We start from the raw sequence: 11,311 nt of genomic DNA, 5'->3' as shown, positions 1-11,311 counted from the left end.
TCAATTTCACTGTTAGGGTTACTACGACAACTTGTTATAGTCATGGCTACTCTCACTTTGTATTGCAGCACTACAAGTAAGTAGTAGTTATCATTATCACTCTCACTATCATGATTACTATCGACACGTTTGTCATTAAGTATGTAATAGTTTCTCTGAAAGTGAAGCAAAGGAAAGCCAATTAAGGAGAATATCGAAAAGGCACCAAGTTTTATTTCCAACAATTTTCTTGCAACAGGTTGTACACTCTCAATCCATTCTTTCAGCTGACTTCAATTCATTTTTTGTTCTTTGTAGGTCTTTTGACTCTGCATAGCGTTAAAAAAACCTATAATACCTTATAATTAATAATATTTTGTAGTTTTTTTGATAAAAAAAAAAAAAAAAACAAGAAATCTAAAAAAGCTTATTGTGATCTCAAATTGGTCAATTCCATTTTGTATTCCGTGAATTCATCATGACAAGTTAATTGAACTGTTACATATTAGTCCACTTGTCTCCTGTTAATTGTAAAAGTACAACGAATTACATCACTAACACAAAAACTGCATTTATTTTGTTCATCTAATTGATGTCACGCTTTCGTCCTATTTCGGAAGAAAACGAAATAATATTGCTATATGTTGGAACTTTTTTTTTTTTTTTTTCCTTGAAACTGTAATAATCAAGAAACAGTTATCGCTTAGTTTACTAAAAAACAAAGAAAGTGACGAAAGAAAAATCTGTAAACAAGAGCACTGAATGTTGGACTATCCGGAAAGAGCAAAGTGTTATACGATAATTTTCAGTATACGGTAGTTGGAAGATACGAGATAAAAACTCAAGAAATCTAGTTAGGGCTTACTGTGATCTCAAATTGGTCGATACCATTTCAAAATTTGATTAATGCATTTGCTTCAAGTTATAATTCCTTGCGTTGCTAGTAAGAGGTCATTTCTCGAATTGTAGAGAATAATTAAACCACTCCACTTCCTGTGTATCTTCTGCTTTTTGTGCATGAATGAACGAGTAATGATCTTCTGTTCCTCTTCAATACCGCTTCGCTTCTTATAAACATTGCTTTCTTCCGATCATTCATTATCATCGTTGTAACAGTTAACCTGTCTGTCTGTGTTCTCCTTTATTCAATCTGCTGCTGTACTGTACGATCATTTTCCTTCATGAATTGACCGTTTACCTTTAGAGCGCTAATAAATGCAAATAATGTAATTTGCGCCAAAATGAAATACGAACATTTGCATCTACTTTTACTCTTTACTGAAATTAAGTTTTCCCTTTTTAAATAATATAAGCTGGAAAATTTTGGCAGAGGTTAGCGATGAAAATTTTCAATTGAACTAAATTTGTAAACTGATTTTTGTGCATATCGTTTCTTCTTGAATTTTAAAACGAATGAATGAAAATGAATGGTATGGAAACAGGAAAAAGGACAAGAAAAGTAGTGACTCTTCTTCTAGCTGTTGTCATTTTTTGTTGCTATTTTAATATCATGTTGCTTGTCAATCTAGTCCTTTCCTTATAAAATTTCACTTAAATTTGAACACTCTTACAATTCCTAATTCTCTTCTCCTTTCTATTTCAGCTTATATATTTTGTAACTTATTACTTCTTTGTAGAAAAGTTAAATTTTTTAAATGGATTTTTTGCATAAATTATTAAAAATTCTGCATATCTAGAAAAATTTTTTTTCAGTTTTTTCACAAGAAAGCTTGAATTATTCGATGTTGTCATTTACTTCACTAAACATGATCACTCCAATAGTTTCTTTGAACAGAAGTATTTTTGCTTTTGCTTCTGATTTTGAGCCTTCAAAGTAAGATATTTTATTGCTATACGCGTAGCTCCCAAGCTAACCTTTTCTTTCCGCTTAATTTGCTTCTCGATGTTATATTATTTCATTATTTTTTCTTTTGAAAAAAAAAAAAAAAGAAAAAAATGTTTCTCAATAAATTTGCTTTCCAATTCGTTTTTCTTCATCTGCACTCTTTTGAAATGTCATCTCTTTGAAATGTACAGAGGCAAAAATTATAGTTGCTAAAGAACAAATGAGCTATTCTTAGATGTCTAACTATAGAAATGAAAACAGTAATAAGTTTACATACATAGTAGATCAGCAGTAGTTTAGCACAGCGGGCAAATTTAATGAAGAAGGAAAAATATTCCATTTTGATTAATAAGGAAACTAATCGGAAGGAAAATATATATTATAGAAATTTCAAAACATTTCATAAATTTTCTTCAAAAAAAAAACTATCCTCTTGTTAAAAAAGAAAGAAAAAAATTCTCATGATATGAATCTCTAAGTGAAATTTGATTCAAATATAGATTTCATTTTTCATCCCAACTTTATTTAAATGGAAACGACCTAACTTATTCCCATGCAAAGTTACTACATTCAATATACAAATCTGCTGCTACTTTACCAATATTTCGAACAGAACAATTGATTGCAGCCACAGCAGAAAGAGCTGAAATTGCATTCCGAGTTGTGTAGACATGTCACGGTTAAGTTGTCCTTTAATGAAGTGGGTGTAATGAGAAGTAGTGGGATTTTTTTGAGAATACTTATATGAAAATTGATTCTTTCCAATTTTAGTTTAGTTTAGGATAATCACTACACTGTCTACTATATATCATTCAATTCTAGCATGATTTGACTAAATGAATTGGACAGGTTCAAAAACAGAGTCTTTGAACTTTTTCGCTCATCAATTTCATCAGTGGAAAGAGATAAATGACAAAAAAAGAAAAAAGAAATAGGAAAATTTTAGTGAAGAGACGAAACGTGGAGAGGAGAAGAGGAGAGGAGAGGAGAGGAATGGAGAGAGAGAGAGAGAGAGAGAGAGAGAGGGAGGAGGAAACAAGTTTTGCCACAAGTGAAAAGTTAAAAAATGAAAGTAGCTGAGAGCGAAATTAGAACGATACTTTGAAATGAATGAATGAACGAATGAATGGATGGTTTACAGGGAATGATGTACTTTCCTTCCTATTCATCAGCACCAGAAGAGAGGAAGGAGAGAGATACGGAGAGGACAATAATATCTGTATTCCTTGTTTTGTGCCCGTATGTTTAAGATTGTTTGGATGGTTGATGTGACCGGCTGTTCCAAACATTAAATAGGTAGTTGTTTTATTTATTTTGCAAAAAATTAATCAATGATTTTGCTATTTTTAAGCATTACGTATTTCTGGAAAAATTTTTTTAATTAGCTATCAATTGTATTGCTTTTTTACTCATCTACCTTTTCTGTAAACTAAAATGTTTTGATTTTCAAATGACAAATAGTGAACTATTTACAGTGGAAAAAATGTATTCGTATTATTTTATTTTGTACAGTTGTTATCAGTAGAAAGGAATCATTGCTGCTACGTATAAGATGAGGAAAAGGGAGACAGGAGAAGTTGACAATATTATGGATAACTAAGAGACAGTTTGTTACCAACAGCAGCACTTCTATAAATTCTGTTTGTTATTTATTTTAACATACTTCTTAGGCATTTTTAACGCTGATTCATATATTTTCACTTTCCCTCTCTTTGTTCATCTTTTGGTTTCTTTAAAAGTAAAGAAATGCACTTACTATCTTGCTTGCTTCTTCTTTGATCTACTTATCATCAGATGAACGGAATTCAAATTCATTTCAAACTCGCAGTACTTCTTTTAAGAAGCAATTTAGATCAACAACTTCGTAACTCGAAATTCATTCATTCCTATTTTTTAATTTATTCAATTTAAGTGGTCAGAAAAAAGTCATCCAATTCATTAATTATTAATTCAGCTATATTTCTCGACTAATTAGTTGTTTTCCTTCGCAGTTATTTTTAGAAATTTTTTGAAATTATGCATGAAGCATTGAAGGAGAAAAGGAAATTATTTATCAGAAGCGCATTATATAACAAAAAAAAAAAAAAATTGCATTTACAAAGATAAATGTGGCAGTACATTGTTATTTGCACGTCACATTCTCTCTATCAGTTTAATTGACATCGGCATTTCAGAAAAAAATTTGAAAAGCTTTTCAAAATCAAAAAGTGATTGCATCCAATCATTGTGTTACTGTTGCCCATGCCTATATTGTCAGCAATATGATTAAAAATTTTATCATGCATAGTGAACTTTGCCCTTTAAATGTAGTGTAGAATTACTGTTTCAAAGAAAAATCCAAGTAACAGTTCTCAATAATAACTTTTCAAGTAATTTACATTTTTAAGATATTTCTTCTTGCAATAACTTTTGGCAGTTGTATATTGAAGTTTCAAGTTTCACATGGTGTTGAAAAGAGACTTGGTAAAGATGATTCCCATCCATCCCGAAAAAAAAAAAAAAAACAGATTTGGACATATTTGTCATTATATTAGAATTCCATGGTGGAACTAGCAAAGATTATATCTTTTGGATTTTTTTAGTGAAAAATTTTGTTAATGGAAAAACCTGTTGTCTACAGATCAGTTATTTCAAAACTTTATTACAGTGCTAACAAAACTGCATTTTTTTTTTTTGAAAGATGGAATCAGAAAATAAACTGAGGAAAACCTTTTTCAACAGTGCACTTAGAGGGAGAATATATTTCTTTTTTTTTTTTTTTTTTCAAGAATTTTGATGAAAGCAAGTGAAAGTATCAGATTAGTTGTTGAAATGGAATGTTAGGTGATAAATAAATACTCATGCAAATAAATTCTGCTATATTTAACCGTTTGCACTTTGCATCTCTACCAATGCTAATCATAAGAGAAGTTTTAAACAAAATTGATTCTTACTGAAAACAGATAATCTTGATGTCATTAAGTAACCTTGACATTGTATTATTTCATCAAATCCCTACATCCCCGCTTCATCTTACTCAAAAAATTTTCGATACTTTGGTTTTTCATCTTTTCCTATGTTTCAAAATAGGGAAAGCAATATTATTAATTTGCTATCAAATTCATTCATTTTTATGGGTACCAAGTAACATATGACCTCTTCCACTCCCTAATAGCATTTATTTACATTCGTTTCCCTTTTCTTTTCGAACTGTAGACCGATGTCAGTGATGAGAATTGCATCTGACATTTCTGATTACATTGAACTCGAGCGATGGCGCGAAGGTGATGCTAATACCGAGTTTACAAGTTCACTTCATCCCGCTGTTTCCCAATTACTAACCTTTTCTTACTTCCATTTTGGTTTGCTCAGGAAGTGTGCAGTGTTTTATCTGAGTCATCTTCCATCTTTAAAATGCCAATTTTTGCTTGATATGCTTGCACCACTTCTTCTTGCAGTGCGGGCAGACATTTTTTGGAATTTAATGATATGCTATACCTCGAGACGGTAGGAATACAAGATAGGTAGCAATGCAGTCTAGTGAAACTGAAGTGAGCTTGATGGTACCGACGATAAATGTTACTTCCTTCTAAACAGTGAGAAGAAGAGATGAAAGAGAAAGTGCGAGAAAGAGAGAAAGTGATGGAACGAAATGTGAAATTGAAAACTGGAAAAAAGGGCAAAGAGGCTTAAGTGAACAGAATGAAAAATCAGGAATAAGGGAGATGGAATGGAAGTTAGTTGCATTTAAAATGACGAAAGTGTAAGCATAGGAATGAAAGGCCATTCAATGCACTTCGATGTTACGCGCTGAATGCTTGCATCTATGTGTCTCTGTTATTTAAAGGTGGTTCGAGAAAGAAGAAAACAAGAAGTAGCAGCAAACCGTAAATGAACGACGATTTTGAAATTTGTTTTTCTCTCGACTCATCGATTCATCCTTTCGAGATTTTCGATTTCGAATCCTGACTTCATTTGTCAACCATTCAGACTTGTTGTAGAGTTATGTTATAGAAACCCATATAACTGTTAATTAGAATAATCTATAAAAATTTTTCCTAAATGATAACGGTGTGTGCCACCGAAGCAACAACATATCATCATCATCCATTCATTCATATGCACTTTTTGTTATTGAGCGAGATGCCACAGTGGCAAGTCATTGCATAATAACTCTTCCTTCTCTCTTCCTCTCTTTCCCTCCTTTCTTCCCTTTCGAAATCAAAGAAAACCTTTTCAGTTTTCGTTTTTCTTTTTTAACTGACTGACACATGCTAAGCTCTGCTCCACGCTTTACTCTTGCTGAAAGTACATTGTTCATTGTACTCATAACTGCATGACCTCGTTTATCAAACTCTGTTTTTATCATTATCACTATACATCTTTATACATTGTCAGGAATTAATCTTATTGTCGTCATTATCATAATTTCTCTATTATCATTACTAGTACTGCCTCCATTACCATCTCATTAATGCTTCTTCCTCTCATAGTGTCTCAGTATTATTACTATTACCAATTATTATTCATTATTATTATTTACTATTATTATTGTTATTATTATTATCATTAATAGTTGCTATCATTAATCGCCATTATTATTATTATTATTAAAATGACATATATGACTGTTCTTTTTTGCTTATATGCTTAGCACCAGCTGATATTTGTTGTCTCTGAAGTGCATTTTTCAACTGGGTAGTAAGTAATAGGAACTAGGACTATGTGACAAATCTAGCTCAATCACCCGCACCTCACCTGATGCATCCATTTCTACTTCTACTGCTCTCAAGTGCTATTGTTTTTCTTCGAAAGCCTCTCCGTTTATTTAGGCCCAATTGCTGTATGTATCCGATAAAGTATTGCAACGTGCAGAATTATATGAGATTCGAAATTGGTTGAATTGTGATTCGTTTGTATGTAAACTTATTCACGCATACTTTTTTGAAAATTTCAGCATTCAAATTTGGTTCAGGTACAGTTTTAAGGAATAGCTAAGCCAGGCAATCACTAACGTAGTAATCAAGTGATGAAAACAGTTGATTAAGTGTGATAGGCAAGGGGGTAAAATTTTACACTGATAATCACAAAAGTATATTTGTTACTTATAAACATCCCTATTCGTGGATTTGCTATAGCTATCGTATGATTTGCTATAACTATCGTATGATAGCAGTAGTAGAAGTGATAAGACTAGCTGTCATCAATGAAACAGCGATCACTGAGCAAAATTCTGTGGATTTCCATGTAAGGAAAGAATTCTTTATCAGCTGTTTCTGTCAGAATATACTAAAAGCATTGATAATATAGTAAATAAATTGGTAGTAGTGAATGGTAACTATGATAATGGTACGAATAGTAAGGAATTAGTTAGTGAAGGAAGATTGCTCGTCAACAACATTTTTATTTCTATGGCATTTGCAGTATGAAATGATAAGCCATCAAATGAATTGATTTAACATATTAGCTTCATTTAAAGTGTTCTTAATAATGCTGTTGTTGAGAAGACGAAAGCGCCTTGAATGTCAACAAGCCATGGGTGAAGTAGACAAGCAATCTTGGCTTTAGCTTTGCACCCATTTTTATATATGTTAATAGGCTATTGCTATTAACCACTATACTTTCGAATATACTTTGTTATCGCAAAGTCGATTTTCTTCACAGCCTAATATAGTGATTCAAATTTTGTCATTTAAATTCATTTCTCGATTTTTTTTTTTTTTGTCTTATGTCATCATCTGAAGAAACTAACGAGACTACTTCTTATTTCTCTATCAGTTATGTGCACCATCGTTTGATCGAAATTGAAATCGTTTGAATGGGCTACGCTTCATTTTTCTTGTTCTCATGTACTGTTGTGCATACTACTCTGTAATATTTGGAAAATTTTCGTTTGCATCTCACAGTAATGGTTAGGATACTGAGCGAATCAACTGTACTAAAAGTGGTCTTAACTTTCAGGAACTTGTAAATTAAAATAATTTTTTTTCAAAAAAAAAAAAACTTGATTAAAATACTTCACCTTTGTTCACACTCGACCTCAATTGCTTTTCACTTAGAATGATGTCATCGGACCGGTTTACCAGGTTTAATTTTCTTGTAAGGTAAATTACATTGCTACATGGAAGAAGAGTGTTGTTGATCAGTTGTCTGGAGCAAACTAGATGGTATTTGATTTTGTTGATTGATGCAGCAAAGCATAGCATAGCATCGGTCAAATTATACCATAAATTATTAAAGTTATTGTACTAGAAGCTATTGTTAAGCCTTCCAACCTTAAAATCTCGTTGCATCGCTTTCTTTATGCGTTTACATTATTTTGATAAAATAATGTACTACTTAAACTAAATTATTTGATTCTAAGCAGTGAATACCGATTCATGTGATTCAATTAGGTTTTTTTTTTTTTTTTTGGACTCAAGGAAATGAAGGTATAGTTAAAGTACGCTATTTACATGCTTAAAGTATTGCAGATCTATGCCGGATTGATTTCATCAATTATTGCACTAACTTTTACTTTAAAAAAAGACCCATTAATACTTTAACCTTACACAGATATAAATATAGCGTCTTTTAATAATTTACACGGATACAATTTTGATGTATTATTCCGTCAAAATTTGCTAATTTCTGTTATTTCTAGCTTAATGCCTAATTTCCTCACTTCTGTCTTGTCATTCCAAAATGAGAAATATATGTTAAAGAGCATTTTTCGAATTGCTTCATTTGATTGAAGACTATCTTGTTTTTGGCTTCTATCACCAGCTTTCATTTTTCTAATTTCTCATTTCATTCGTGCCATTTTCTCGGATACCATTTTTATACCATTCTGTTATCTTCTGGAAAGTTCCAGTTTTATTATCATGACTTGACTTTTTTATACATTGTAAGTTGTTCAGTATTATACCCAAAAACTTTTCAAAGAAGCTTTTCTGATCTAACTTTTGATTTTGAAGTCCTTTAGCTTTCGATAGTCACATTATCTTAAAAAAGCTTTACTAATTTTCAAAGTAATTGAGCAGAAATCAATCAAAGTCTGTAGCACGTAATGTATTATCTAGTAGAAGCTACTTTTTTTTTTTTTTTTTAATTTTAATACAGTAAGTAAACTTACACTTTTCGTCTACAGTTTGTCGAGATAGTTGCTCGAGTTAGGAAAATAACAATTGCGTACTGTTGACTACTTTATTTAGAATTAATGCTAGAATATAGTAGCTATAATACAAGAATTTCAATGAACAGAAAAACACATCGTTGCATTTAAATTTGGCAAATGCAACAAACAATACTGTTAGTTTTGTAATAAATTCTCCTTTCTCGTCCTCCTTCTCAAACTTAGTGACAAAATGGAATGGAGAAAAAAAAAAAAAAAAAAAAGAAAAGAAACGATTGCATATGTTCGCCGCATTTGTCAACCTAAATGATTTTGTGGTAAAAAATTCGAAAATTTTTCTCTGATTTAAATTAACAACACTAATTAACCAGTTTGTTGTCATTTGTTGGGGAGACAGTTGGGGGACAAAATATTAAATGATAGAAAGAATCAGAAATGAATGCATTGCAGAAAGAGTGGAGTGATAAGAAGGATGACAGTCAGTAATTTCATCACACTAACAAGCTAATATGATTCCCAGTACTACTCAAAAGTTAACGATAAAACGATTAGCTATCCGAGTTCCGCAAAAACTGACAAATTAGTGAAAGTGAGATCCAGAAGTTGGGCTGTAGCATTCCGGAATGGATAGAGATTTATTTCCTTATAAAATCTGAACAAGTTAATATTTACGTTGCAGCGTTGTTTTGGTTGTCCCAATGGTAAACTGTGTAGTGGTCAATATGTCATGACCTTTCTCAAGTCCATGAAATAATTAATCATTGATGTGACCATTGGGTAGCGAATATTCTGTGTTGAGGGCGATCGCGTCATTTTGATCTGGAATTTCCTGAATCATCATATCATATAATTTGCTTCTTTTTTCTTTGCTAAAGCTTAATTTTCTTTATCTTCTCATCTGCTTGTCTGTTTTCGTTTTTGGATGTAAGTTCATCAGCCGGAATATTTATCTGCGAGGATGTAGATCTGTGTTTCTGTGATTGTTTTTTTCTGTTTATTTTAAATTTCTTGTCACTTTGTAACTTCACCTTTGCTGTCATTTGATTGAGTGTTTAAAAATCTGCAAATTTTTATTCTTCAATGCATGATTCCATAACTTGTCTTGGGAAGGTAACGTTTTGCAGTGAAGATTGTATTTGTCAACCTTCTAACTGGTTCGTGAAATACTTCTCTTGAATACCAGTTAATAGTAAAATAACCATCCTTTTTAAATATAAGATTGTTATTCTTGCATGAGAAGAAGGTAGGATAGTTTCAACGTTTCGACTCTTGACAACAAGTGATGTGATAATTGGGACATCATTCATAGCTATCGGATATTTGCCAAAAGCTAATCAGTTAAATTTTTTGGTAATGTTTGTCTTTTATGCATTATATTTCCTGCTCAGAAGTTGCCAAGACGTTCGCGTGATTCTGATAAGAGAAGCTATCGTGAAACCAATAGGTGAAAGCCTTAACGAACTTGGATGATGATCATAGTTGGTCTGATCTGGTGCTTGCTTCGCTAATATCACTTCACTTGACTCTGTTAACATCACATTCTCGTACATCCTTCCGCGCAGTTCTTATCAGGATGGATGGGTGATGGAAAAATAAATGAATGGAAAGCTTTCTGTAAATGATATAGAGGAGTTCGTTTTGTTAAAATTTTATAATTTAGACCATTTTATGAGTCGCATATTATTTATAATAATTATATTACTTTACTTGTTATAATCGTTGTATGAAAGTAATATGGAGTGAACTGAATTAAGATTGTATCCAGAATTACAGCACAATATTAAAGCAGTTAGAGACTGATGTTTTCCTGCATTCTGGTTGATTTTTTCTATTTTGATAATTGATGCATGGGTGGTACTCTTACTTTGAGGTCATCTAAAATAGGAGACATTGACGATCGGTATGGATTGGCCTCACTGACATTATCTGAGTTGAAAACTAGAAGAATTTATATGCATTTTGCCGGAGTGCTTGATATTCGAGAGTAAGTTATGATTTATTTGAATTATACTTGCGATAGTTTCTTGTATTTTAATTAATTCGATGTGGTAACATTGATAGCGATGATTATTTCTACAAATAGCAAGAACTATACTGTGATTAATTTACATTATAGTAGATTCACTTGTAGAAGGGGAAGGAACAGGTAAATCAATTTGTGCATTTAAAGGCTAGCAAATGTTGAGATGTTGAAAGGTAGACAGAATGAAATACTTCTCGTGCACTTAGACTCCACTAGCATACATTTGAAAAGCTGTATGCAATGCGATTCACTTCTGAAATAAAAATTTTTTTTTTTTTTTTGGCGAGAAATTACGCTCGAATAAACGTACTAAGAGACAGATGCAGCAGCAGCAGCAGCAGCAGATACATGGGATAGTGGTAAAGTGGTA

This window comes from Brugia malayi (assembly GCF_000002995.4).
Source record: "Brugia malayi strain FR3 genome assembly, contig: Bm_v4_ChrX_scaffold_001, whole genome shotgun sequence".
NCBI classification, from domain to species: domain Eukaryota; kingdom Metazoa; phylum Nematoda; class Chromadorea; order Rhabditida; family Onchocercidae; genus Brugia; species Brugia malayi.
Note: the sequence above shows the minus strand (reverse complement) of the source record.